Below are 12736 nucleotides of genomic sequence, written 5' to 3' on the forward strand. Positions count from 1 at the left end.
ATGTGGTTCATCTGTTGGTAAATTTTGCTACTTTTCAAGTTTTTACCTTACAGCAACATTATATAGATGCAATGCCAGTTCATGTTAAAAAAAACATATCAATAAATGTGCTAAATGTTTTATTTCCAGCTATTTGCATACAGTTTTTGATGTATGCACAAATAAAAGCTTTCTTTGTTTTTCCCAAGATGGATTGATTGCTGGAAATATGGTTTTACTGTGTAGTCCTTTGTGTGGTCTTACTTCCCCTGTTTCTTTGAACCCCAGGGGTGCTCTTCCTATGCTTTCTGCTTCCCTTGGTCCCTGCAACTTGCTGCAAATAGGGTGGTAGCTTATACACTTCACAGTGAGTTGCTTGCCTTCAGGAATTTTATTTCTACTGGCACTTGTAAGATCTGCCATCATTATGTGCTTTCACAACTCAATTTTCCTTTTTTCCCCTTTCTTTCCATGTGATTTCTATCTGATTTTAGTTGCTTTTGTCAACCTTTGAGTATATTTTGGAGTGTGCAGATTATATATTTGGTTTCATGTTTCACTGAAAATGGAGTTTGTAGATATACATTAGTTTCAATTCTGCTGCTCCTTTCACATGATTTTAATGGAGAAGAGGACAGTAAGCTGATGTGGGCAGCCGTGTTCATACCAAAGCCCTTACAATGACTTTATTTATTCTTTCAAATTGAAGTGCAGTTAATTTACAATGTTGGGTTATTTTACAGTGTTGTTATTTCCAGGTGTACAGCAAAGTGATTCAATTATGTATAAAAGCAGAGGCATCGTTGGTTATCCATTTTAAACATAGCAGTGTATACATGACCATCCCAATCTCCCTAGCTATCCCTTCCCCCCGGCAGCCACAAGTTTGATTTCTAAGTCTGTGAGTCTCTTTCTGTTTTGTAAGTAACTTCATTTGTATAATTTCTTTTTGGATTCTATATACAATGGATGTTACATGGTATTTCTCCTTCTCTGTCTGACTTACTTCACTCAATATGAAAGTCTCTAGGTCCATGCATGTTGATTTTGTATAGCACATGGAACTCTGCTCAATGTTGTGTGGCAGACTGGATGGGAAGAGGGTCTGGGGGAGAATGGATATGTGTGTATGTATGACTGAGTCCCTTTGCTGTTCACCTGAAACTATCACATTGTTAATCAGCTTTACCCTAATACAAAATAAAAGTTGTTTTTTTTAAAGAACCTACCTGAGCAGTGCATTAGGTATTGTGTCATCAGTTGCCAGGATAAGAGAAGTGAATCCCTGTTCTCCCTTCCATTTCATTCCGATCTTCTTAAGATGATCCTAAAAATTCAGCCTCACAAGGCTTAAGATGGGTACAGGTAACCAGCAAGTTGGGCAAAGCTATAATCAGACAAACAGATATCAGGTAACAAGAGGTGTGCCTCCAGATTGTTCAGAACGCAGGGACTGCGGGTGGGGAGAGGGACAATAAAAGCAGAGACATCACTTTGCTGACAAAGGTCTGTATAGTCAAATCTATGGTTTTTTCAGTGACACCAAAGAATTGATGCTTTCCGACTGTGGTGCTGGGGAAGACTCTCGAGAGTCCCTTGGACTGCAAGGAGATCAAATCAGTCAATCTTAAAGGAAATCAACCCTGAATATTCGTTGGAAGGACTGATGCTGAAGCTCCAATACTTTGGCCACATGATTTAAAGAGCTGACTCATTGGAAAAGACCCTGATGCTAGGAAAGGAGGAGAAGGGAGTAACAGAGGATGAGATGGTTGGATGGTATCACCCACTCAATGGACATGAGTTTGAAGAAACTCCTGGAGATGGTGAAGGACAGGGAAACATGGTGTGCTGCAGTCCATGGGGTCACAAAGAGTTGGACATGACTTAGAGACTGAACAAGAGTGGTATACATATGTATATATTCTGATTGCTTCTGGTATTGGTGCTGATCTTCTAACTGCAGGGAGGTTTCAGCATTTCTGCTCTAAGTTTAGACTTTAAAATGTAAATAGACCTCTGCTTCAACCATGTGAAGCTGATCAACTGCTTTCTCTTCCTATTTGCCTTAGCAAAAGTTTTAGTGTCCCAAGAGAATGATGTATGTTATGACCAATTAAGTTTTCTTTGTTTTATTCATTTGTCCTTTAAGTATTTGTTGAAAGACTACTATGTGCTGCCATATTTTAAAAAATTGAAGTGTAATTAATTTACAGGCTTCTCTGGTGGCCCAGTGGTAAAGAATCTGCCTGTCATTCAGGAGACTCGGTTTCGATCCCTGGTCCAGGAAGATACTGTGGAGGAGGGCATGGCTACCCACTCCAGTATTCTTGCCTGGAGAATCCTATGGACAGAGGAGCATGGAGGGCTACAGTCCATAGAGTCACAGAGAGTCAGACATGACCGAGCGACTGAGCAGCAGCGTAGTTAATTTGCAATGTTGTGTTAGTTTTGAGTGTATGGCAAAGTGATTCAGTTATACACATATACATTCTTTTTTACATTCTTCTACCATATAGGTTATTATAAAATATGGAGTATACTTTCTTGTACTATACAGTAGGTCATTGTTGTTTACTGTTTACAATGACTTTAAGGTTATCTCCCATCATGGATTCTTCTTGTTTGAAACACTGGAGCACTGAGGTCTTTGGGTTCTTGAAAGAGTCCCTATCTCTGCACTGACTTAATAATAAAGGAGATTACAGATTTTTAAAAGCCGCATATCTCTGGCTATCCAGAAAGTTAAAGAATATGTGTTTTAGCTAAATCTGAGTTAAAAATTTAAGCACTAAAATTTTCCACTGGAGCCATATTGGAAGGAGATCATTCCAAATACTAACATATTTTTTGCTTTCTTGGAGCTTAAAGAACCTACTCTATGAATATGATTGGATACTAGGGGTTATTATGACTATATTGTACCAAAAAAGTTATTTCATTGAAGGAGTGGGAGGTATTGACATATATAAGAAGAGGCTCCAAAATGTATGTCTGGAGCTTTTGTCATACATAGTTTTTCCCCTTTTTTCTGGTGAGTAGATATTCTACGGGTGCCTTTTCTTATAGCTTTGTGTTTGCCTGTCATTGTCCTCCTTTGGATTTGATAAAGGCTCCGCATTCAGACAGGTTTTCCTGGTGGCTCAGATGGTAAAGAATTCACCTGCAATACGGGAGACTCCAGTTTGATCCCTGGGTCAGGAAGATACCCTGGAGAAGGGAGTGGCTACCCACTTCAGTATTCTTGCCTGGAGAATTACACAGACAGAGAAGCCTGGTGGACTACTGGGGTTGCAAATAATCAGACATGACTGTGCGACTAACACTTTCACTTTCAGCATTCAGACAACAAGGATTGCTGGAATTTTGTTGTTGTTGTTGTTTTTTAATTCCCTAAGTTGTGTCCAACTCTTTGTGTCCCATGGACTAAGCCTGCCAGGCTCCTCTGTGCATGGGATTTTCCAGGCAAGAATACTGGAATGGATTCCCATTTCCTTCTCCAGGAGATCTTCTTTACCCAGGGATCAAACTTGTGTCTCCTGTATTGGGAGGCAGTTGCATTACCACTGAGCCACCAGGGAGGAATTACATATTAATATATGGTAAAAGTAAATACATGTTGGGCATGACATGAGGGACTCTCCCATGAGGAAAGTGCACAGACTTGGTCATGTCTGCTTTATATCTGTTGCTTGGAAATCTGTTCTTGGATCTCAGCTGCCTCATTCCTCTTTGGGAGAAGAGAATTCCCAGGGCGACAGTTCATCAGAACGGCAGGTAGGAAAGTGAAGAATGCACTGCAGCTGTGTAGGCAATGTAGGCTACATGGAGAAGGTCATTTGACCAGATTATGCCAGGTAGGTTACGTGTGTGGCCACTGCTAGGACCAAAGTTATCTTTGGCCAGGACATAAAGCAGAAAGGAAAGGTAGATGAATAGTTATATTTCTGACACATTGGATGATTTCGTGGTCTTGATTTTATATATGCTTCATGATATTATTGTAATTGAATATTGCAACTCTAATATAAAATGCCGCCACTATATAGTCTCTTTTCTTTGGAAACACCATGGAAATTGCCTTACAGAGAAGGGGGTCTTTGTATTCTCATCTCCCTGTTGTCCCAGCGTTGGGGGAGGGGCAGATGTTTGCTATGCAGGCCAAGTGCACAGGGAGGGTTCTAAAGTTGTTAAGTGCAAGCTGCAAGATTCTAAGATTAATTGCGCTTCACTCTCCAGTGAGATTAGTGTATTATAAATCATAGAGGCATATCCCATCAATCTGGTGCCTGAATGCGGGGAACGTGATAACCCCTAACTCAGCAGAAATGTACCTTCATCCATTATGGCATCTCTCCTGGAATGAACCATGCAGTCCTCAGATAGGGCCAGGGCAACAGACAGCATTTTAAAAACATCTTTGAGATCACTTCCTTCTTTTATAACAGAGAAAGCATTTCTATGGCTCCTTGGTTTTATTCTACAATAACTTTAAAGGAGACAGATTTAAAGAAGTATTTTCTGGGTACTTAGTTTTGTTCAGCCCTTGGGCATGTTCTCTGGGGTTTTAAAATAAAAATATAAAGTAATCTCTACTCTCAACGAGCCTACCATTTAGTTGGGGAGAAAAGCCATTTTAATTATGATTATGTGATGTTGATACTAATTGCTATCATTTATTTGGCACTTACTATGTACATAGTGGGGCTTCCCTGGTGGCTCAGATGGTAAAGAATCTGCTTGCAATGCAGGAGACCCAGTTTGATCCCTGGGTGGAGAAGATCCCCTGGAGAAGGAAATGGCAACCCACTCCAGTATTTTTGCCAGGAGAATTCCAGGGACAGAGGATCCTGGTGGGCAATAGTCCATGGGATCACAAAGAGTTGGATATAACTGAGAGACAGATCAACAACAGTGTGCATACCAATAGAATATACTAAGAAATGATTCATAGAACATATTTCAAAATAAATGCTGACAAGATCAGAAAAAGGAGGAATATGGATTAACTAGATTAGTCATGAAGGTCCCTAGAGAAGGTAGGTCTGTGCTGGGTCTTGTTCACAGGAAGGCTTTTGTGAGATGAGACAGGCTGTATTTCTCAGTGTGAGGGTGTAGATTGCAAGAGAGAAGGTTAGCTGGAAGTGATGAATACCAGAAGAGGCTTGCAGGTGGCCAGTAGAACCACAAAATCTGCAGGAGTCTCTTGCTCTGCCCTTCTTTGCTTTTCCATGTTCCTTCTGCTATGGAAGTCATTTCCATTCCTCTTTGGAGCACCCTGCCTAGAGGAAGAAAATGCCCATGGGAACACCTTATCAAAATAGCAGATGAAGAGCTGAAGGCACTATAGCTACATAGACAGGCAGGCCACATGAAGATCATTTGATCAGATGATGCCTGCTAGGTTAAGTGTGTAGATACTGGTGGGGCCCAAAGTAGTGTGATGACGTTTGGCAGGGAGATTAAATAAGCTTTCCTCCCTTCCGCCCTTTTTTCTTCCTCCTTTCCATCCTCCTTTCTTTCTTTCTTTCTTTTTTAGTTCAATAAGTATTTATTAGACATCTGTTGTTGGTCCACCATAATCCGTCCATAATTCTTTTCTTGTCATTTACATGGTACATCTATTGTCTAACCATTGTCTTGGTTTTTGGTAAGAAATCAGTTTATGGTTTGAAAATTCTTGTTGCCTTTGAAGTAATATTGTTGGATTTTCTAATATATATTATCCTGAAATTTTCTTTAGCCTGCTCAATAGTAAATTTATTACTAGTTAAGAAAGATTTTAACTTCCTTGCCAGGATAATTTCTTGTTTAATAATTGACATATGGCATAAATTTTCTGAATCATGAATTAGATTATAAAATTTCTATTTATCCCTAACATGAAGCCAATAATCAACTATTTTTAACCATTATAATTATCAGAAGTTTCTTTAGTGGTGGTGTTCACTGACTTATTCTTTATTTCTTACATAAAAGTAAGAAAAACTGTCTATTTGCAATAAAAACAAAGGCAATGATTAATTATTTTGCTTAATTGCTCTCAACATAAATCAGTGAACTCTGTCTTTAACTGTTGAGAGTTTTTAAAATTCACTGCTCTTTATTTTAGAATTTTATTCTTTTCTTTCTTTTTTTTTTTAAATTTCTTTTTCTTTTTAAAAGTTTTTTTTTTTTTTTTGATGCGGACCATTTTTAAAGTCTTTATTGAATCTGATACAATATTGCTTCTATTTATGCTTTGATTTTTTGGCCGGGAGGAATGTGGGATCTTTATTCCCCAACCAGGGATTGAACCTGCATCCCCTGTATTCGATAGTGAAGTCTTAACCACTGGACCACCAGGAAAGCCCCTATCCTCCTTTCTTATTGTGAATATTTCAAGCTTATCATTCTGTCCCCGCTCCTTTTAATCCCTCCTCTTCCTTCATGCTCAGCTCAGTTCTTTTAGCTACAATGTCATGATCACACAATGCTCATTCTACTTCATTCATATACTCACTCAGCAAGTGCTTATTGAGGATTCCATAGCATTTTCAGAAAATAGACAACCTTACAAGAGGATGGTTAGGACACAATTACAACATACTGTGACAAATACCTTGAAATGAGAAGCATAGGATGCTATGGGAGCTGCTAGCAAGAGGACGTACCTTTATTAAGGGGAGAAGAGTGTCAGAAAAGAAATGACATAAAATTGAGAACTTAAAGTGTGAGTGGAGATGTTCTAAATTCTTTCTAAAGCTGTTGAGGGGGACCCCTGTCTGATCTGGGGTGCTGCTAGACACTTCAGCTTCTTGGTTGCCTTTGGCTATCGCCACCATCACACACAGGAAATTAACACATATCAACACATATTATTCAATCAATACATATTTCTTGAGCAGTTCTGTGATTTACAAGGACTTCCCTGCTGGCTCAGACGGTAAAGTGTCTGTCTACAATGCAGGAGACCCGGGTTTGAGCCCTGGGTTGGGAAGATACCCTGGAGAAGGAAATGGCAATCCACTCCAGTACTATTGCCTGGAAAATCCCATGGACAGAGGAGCCTGGTACGCTACAGTCTATGGGGTTGTAAAGAGTCAGACACGACTGAGCAACTTCACTTTCTGTGATTTAAACAGTGTCCTGGGCTCTGTAAACCAAACAGCTGTAAACAAACAAGCAAAGCACCTGATTTCACAGAGCTTACATTGTGTTAAGGATGAGCAGACAGTGAATAAATACATATTACACATATGTAATATTCTGGATGTTATGGGGAAAAAATGAAACAGTAAGATGAGAGAATGTATGTTCTTGCATGTGTGTATGTGAGTATGTACTATTTTAAATAGGGTGGTCTGGGCTTCTCTATTGAGGGATATTTGAGCAAGAACTGATGAACTGAAGGAGTGAGTCACGTGGCTATCTGGGTGGTGGGGTATGGGGTGGGGAGGGGACAGCATTCTAGGCAGAGGGAGCAACCAGGACAAAGGCTCCCTGGAGGATGTGTGCTAGGAGTGTTCAAGAAACTTTAGAAAGGCCTGGTGGCTAGAGCTCCAAGAAGAGCATAGAGATGAATGATGTTGCAGAGGGCCCTGCAGGCCTCTTGTCCCGTGCAAGATTTACCTTTAAGAGGATCCCTTTGGCTGTAGTGTGGAAATCTGACAATAGAGGGGCAAGAGTGGAAACAAGGTAAAGTAGGAACTTATTGCAATAATCCAGGGAGGAGATGCTGGTAGCTTACAGGGTGGAAGAGGGAGAGGTGGCTGGATTCTCAAAGGCAGAATGGACAGGTTTGCTGATGATCTGGTGGGGGAATGAGAGAAGAAACAGCTCAATGATGACTCCAGGGATTTTGGCAGACTGGATTTGCCACTGACTGAGATGGGAAAGAGCATGGGAAGAACAGGTTTGGGGGAGCAAAGGCATGTTAAGTTTGTTATGCCCGGCAATCATCCTAGTGGAGACCTTATACAGGCAGGTTGTTCCACAAGTTCAAGGGAGAGTTGGGAAGTTGTCATTTAAAGCCATAAGAGAGGTTGCGATCATCAAGTGGGTGAGCCCAGGGAGAGAAGAAATGAGGCCTCAGAGCTGAGCCTTGAGTGGGGGGCTCTATGGTTTACAGGTTGGGGAGTTAAAAGGTCTAACAAGAGATGAAGAGGAAGCAGCCAATGAGATAGAAAAGTCGAGGAGTACGTGTTACCCTAGAAGCCAAGTAAAGAAAAAGTGTTTCAAAGAGGATGGAATGACCACCTCTGTCTGACACTGCTGAGAGGTCAATGGAGATGAGGTCACTGGGGACCACAGCAGGTGTGATGGAGTGGTGGGCCAATGCCTGATAGAGTGGCCTCAAAAGAGGACAAGAGGAATAAAGGGGAGACAGTACTAGAGTCACCTCTTCCATGGAATTTTGCTGCAAAAGTGAGGCAGAGAAATGAGGCTGTACCTGGTGGGGGAGGTGGGGGGAGGTGGAGCCAAGAGAGGAGTATTTCCAAGTGGGAACAAAGCATTGCATTTGTAGGAATGATCTAGTAGAGAGGAAAAGTGATGATTCAGGAGACAGTGACAACCTCTGGAGTAATGTCCAGCAGGTGAGAGAATGTGGGATCCAGTGACCAGGTCGGAAGGAGCAGCAGTAACAGGAGGGCAGATGGTGGGGACCTGGGGTGGGGGGTGTATGAGTTCTCCTCTGTGGCTTCTATTTTCTTGGTGAAATGAGATGTTGGGTTCTCTCCTGTGCATGAGGATGGGGAGGAGATGTCAGAGGTGTGAGGAGAGAGGAAAAGGGAAAGTGGCTATCTAGGAGGGTGGGAGAGCATGAGACATTCCTGGAGGCAACATCAAGAGTCAGTTTTAGGGAAGTGCTCGTGAATTAAAAAGTGGTTCAGGAAGACTGGGTCAGGACGGTGTTTAACTGGATAAACCAGATCTTAGCTGAGAAAAGAAAAGACACAAAAGGCAAAGGAGAAAAGAAAACATATACCCATTTGAATGCAGAGTTCCAAAGAATAGCAAGGAAAGATAAGAAAGCCTTCCTCAGTAATCAGTGCAAAGAAACAGAGGAAAACAATAGAATGGGAATGACTAGAGATCTTTTCAAGAAAATTAAAGATACCAAGGGAACATTTCATTCAAAGATGGGCACAATTAAGGACAGAAATGGTATGAACCTAACAGAAGCAGAAGATATTAAGAAGAGGTGGCAAGACTACACAGAAGAACTATACAAAAAAAGATCTTCACGACCCAGATAACTACAATGGAGTGATCACTGACCTAGAGCCAGACATCCTGGAATGTGAAGTCAAGTGGGCCTTAGAAAGCATCACTGTGAACAAAGTTAGTAAAGGTGATGGAATTCCAGCTGAGCTATTCCAAATCCTGAAAGATGATGCTGTGAAAGTGCTGCACTCAATATGCCAGCAAATTTGTAAAACTCAGCAGTGGCCACAGGACTGGAAAAAGGTCCGTTTTCATTCCAATCCCAAAGAAAGACAATGTCAAAGAATATTCAAACTACTGCACGATTGCACTCATCTCACATGCTAGCAAAGTAATGCTCAAAATTCTCCAAGCCAGGCTTCAACAGTACGTGAACCATGAACTTCCAGATGTTCAAGCTGGATTTAGGAAAGGCAGAGGAACCAGAGATCAAATTGCCAACATCCGCTGGGTCATAGAAAAAGCAAGAGAGTTCCAGAAAAACATCTACTTCTGCTTTACTGGCTATGCCAAAGCCTTTGACTGTGTGGACCACAACAAACTCTGGAAAATTCTTAAAGAGATGGGAATAGTAGACCACCTCACCTGCCTCCTGAGAAATCTGTATGCAGGTCAGGAAACAACAGTTAGAACTGGACATGGGACAAAAAACTGGTTCCAAATAGGGAAAGGAGTACATCAAGACTGTATATTGTTACCCTGCTTATTTAATTTATATGCAGAGTACCTCATGAGAAATGCTGGGCTGGATGAAGCACAAACTGGAATCAAGATTGCCGGGAGAAATATCAAGCAGATGACACTACCCTTATGACAGAAAGTGAAGAAGAACTAAAGAGCCTCATGATGAAAGTGAAAGAGGAGAGTGAAAAATTGTCTTAAAACTCAACATTCAGAAAACTAAGATCATGGCATCTGGTCCCATCACTTCATAGCAAATAGATGGGGAAACAGTGGAAACAGTGTTAGACTTTATTTTTGAACTTTCAAATCAGTACAGATGGTGACTGCAGCCATGAAATTAAAAGATGCTTGCTCCTTGGAAGAAAAGCTATGACCAACCTAGACAGCATATTAAAAAGCAGAGATATTACTTTGCCAACAAATGTCCGTCTAGTCACGGCTATGGTTTTTCCAGTAGTCATGTATGGATGTGAGAGCTGGACTATAAAGAAGCTGAGTGCTGAAGAATTGATGCTTTTGAACTGTGGTGTTGGAGAAGACTCTTGAGAGTCCCTTAGAGTGCAAGGAGATTCACCTAGTCCATCCTAAAGGAAATCAATCCTGAATATTCATTGGAAGGACTGATGTTGAAGCTGAAACTCTAATACTTTGGCCTCCTGATGCAAAGAGCTTACTCATTTGAAAAGACCCTGATGCTGGGAAAGATTGAAGGGAAGAGGAGAAGGGGACAATAGAGAATGAGACGGTTGAATGACATCACCGAATCAATGGACATGAGTTTTACAAACCCTGGGAGTTGGTGATGGACAGGGAGGCCTGGCATGCTGCAGTCCATGGGGTCACAAAGAGTCAGACACAACTGAGCAACTGAACTGGAACCCTTGCAGTGAGTGTTTTTGAAGAAGGATTCTCCAGACAGTATTAAGCATCACTATCAGCCTCATGACTACAGGAAAAACCATAGCCTTGACTAGATGAACCTTTGTTGGCAAGTAATGTCTCTGCTTTTGAATATGCTATCTAGGTTGGTCATAACTTTCCTTCCAAGGAGTAAGCGTCTTTTAATTTCATGGCTGCAGTCACCATCTGCAGTGATTTTGGAGCCCAGAAAAATAAAGTCTGACACTGTTTCCACTGTTTCCCCATCTATTTCCCATGAAGTGGTGGGACTGGATGCCATAATCTTTGTTTTCTGAATGTTGAGCTTTAAGCCAACTTTTTCACTCTCCACTCTCACTTTCATCAAGAGGCTTTTGAGTTCCTCTTCTATTTCTGGCATAAGGGTGGTGTCATCTGCATATCTGAGGTTATTGATATTTCTCCTGGCAATCTTGATTCCAGCTTGTGTTTCTTCCAGTCCAGCATTTCTCATGATATACTCTGCATATAAGTTAAATAAGCAGGGTGACAATATACAGCCTTGACGTACTCCTTTTCCTATTTGGAACCAGTCCGTTGTTCCATGTCCAGTTCTAACTGTTGCTTCCTGAACTGCATACAAATTTCTCAAGAGACAGATCAGGTGGTCTGGTATTCCCATCTCTTTCAGAAGTTTCCACAGTTTATTGTGATCCACACAGTCAAAGGCTTTGGCATAGCCAGTAAAGCAGAAATAGATGTTTTTCTGGAACTCTGTTGCTTTTTTGATGATCCAGCGGATATTGGCAATTTGATCTCTGGTTCCTCTGCCTTTTCTAAAACCAGCTTGAACATCATGAAGTTCATGGTTCACGTATTGCTGAAGCCTGGCTTGGAGAATTTTGAGCATTACTTTACTAGCGTGTGAGATGAGTGCAATTGTGCGGTAGTTTGAGCATTCTTTGGCATTGCCTTTCTTTGGGATTGGAATGAAAACTGATCTTTTCCAGTCCTGTGGCCACTGCTGAGTTTTCTAAATTTGCTGGCGTATTGAGTGCAGCACTTTCACAGCATCATCTTTCAGGATTTGAAATAGCTCAGCTGGAATTCCATCACCTCCACTAGCTTTGTTCGTAGTGATGCTTTCTAAGGCCCACTTGACTTCACATTCCAGAATGTCTGGCTCTAGGTCAGTGATCCCACCATCATGATTATCTGGGTCGTGAAGATCTTTTTTGTACAGTTCTTCTGTGTATTCTTGCCATCTCTTCTTAACATCTTCTGCTTCTGTTAGGTCCATACCATTTCTGTCCTTTATCAAGCCCATCTTTGCATTAAATGTTCCTTTGGTATCTCTGATTTTCCTGAAGAGATTCCCTAGTCTTTCCCATTCTGTTGTTTTCCTCTATTTCTTTGCATTTATCGCTGAAGAAGACTTTCTTATCTCTTCTTGCTATTCTTTGGAACTCTGCATTCAGATGTTTATATCTTTCCTTTTCTCCTTTGCTTTTCACTTCTTTTCTTTTCACAGCTATTTGTAAGGCCTCCCCAGACAGCCATTTTGCTTTTTTGCATTTCTTTTCTATGGGAAGGGTCTTGATCCCTGTCTCCTGTACAATGTCACGAACCTCATTCTATAGTTCATCAGGCACTCTATCTATCAGATCTAGGCCCTTAAATCTATTTCTCACTTCCACTGTATAATCATAAGGGATTTGATTTAGGTCATACCTGAATGGTCTAGTGGTTTTCCCTACTTTCAAGGCTATGGTTTTTCCTGTGGTCATGTATGGATGTGAGAGTTGGACTGTGAAGAAGGCTGAGCACCGAAGAATTGATGCTTTTGAACTGTGGTGTTGGAGAAGACTCTTGAGAGTCCCTTGGACTGCAAGGAGATCCAACCAGTGCATTCTGAAGGATATCAGCCCTGGGATTTCTTTGGAAGGAATGATGCTAAAGCTGAAACTCCAGTACTTTGGCCACCTCATGTGAAGAGTTGACTCATTGG

The sequence above is a fragment of the Bos indicus genome, chromosome 1 (genome assembly GCF_029378745.1).
Source record: "Bos indicus isolate NIAB-ARS_2022 breed Sahiwal x Tharparkar chromosome 1, NIAB-ARS_B.indTharparkar_mat_pri_1.0, whole genome shotgun sequence".
NCBI lineage: Eukaryota > Metazoa > Chordata > Mammalia > Artiodactyla > Bovidae > Bos > Bos indicus.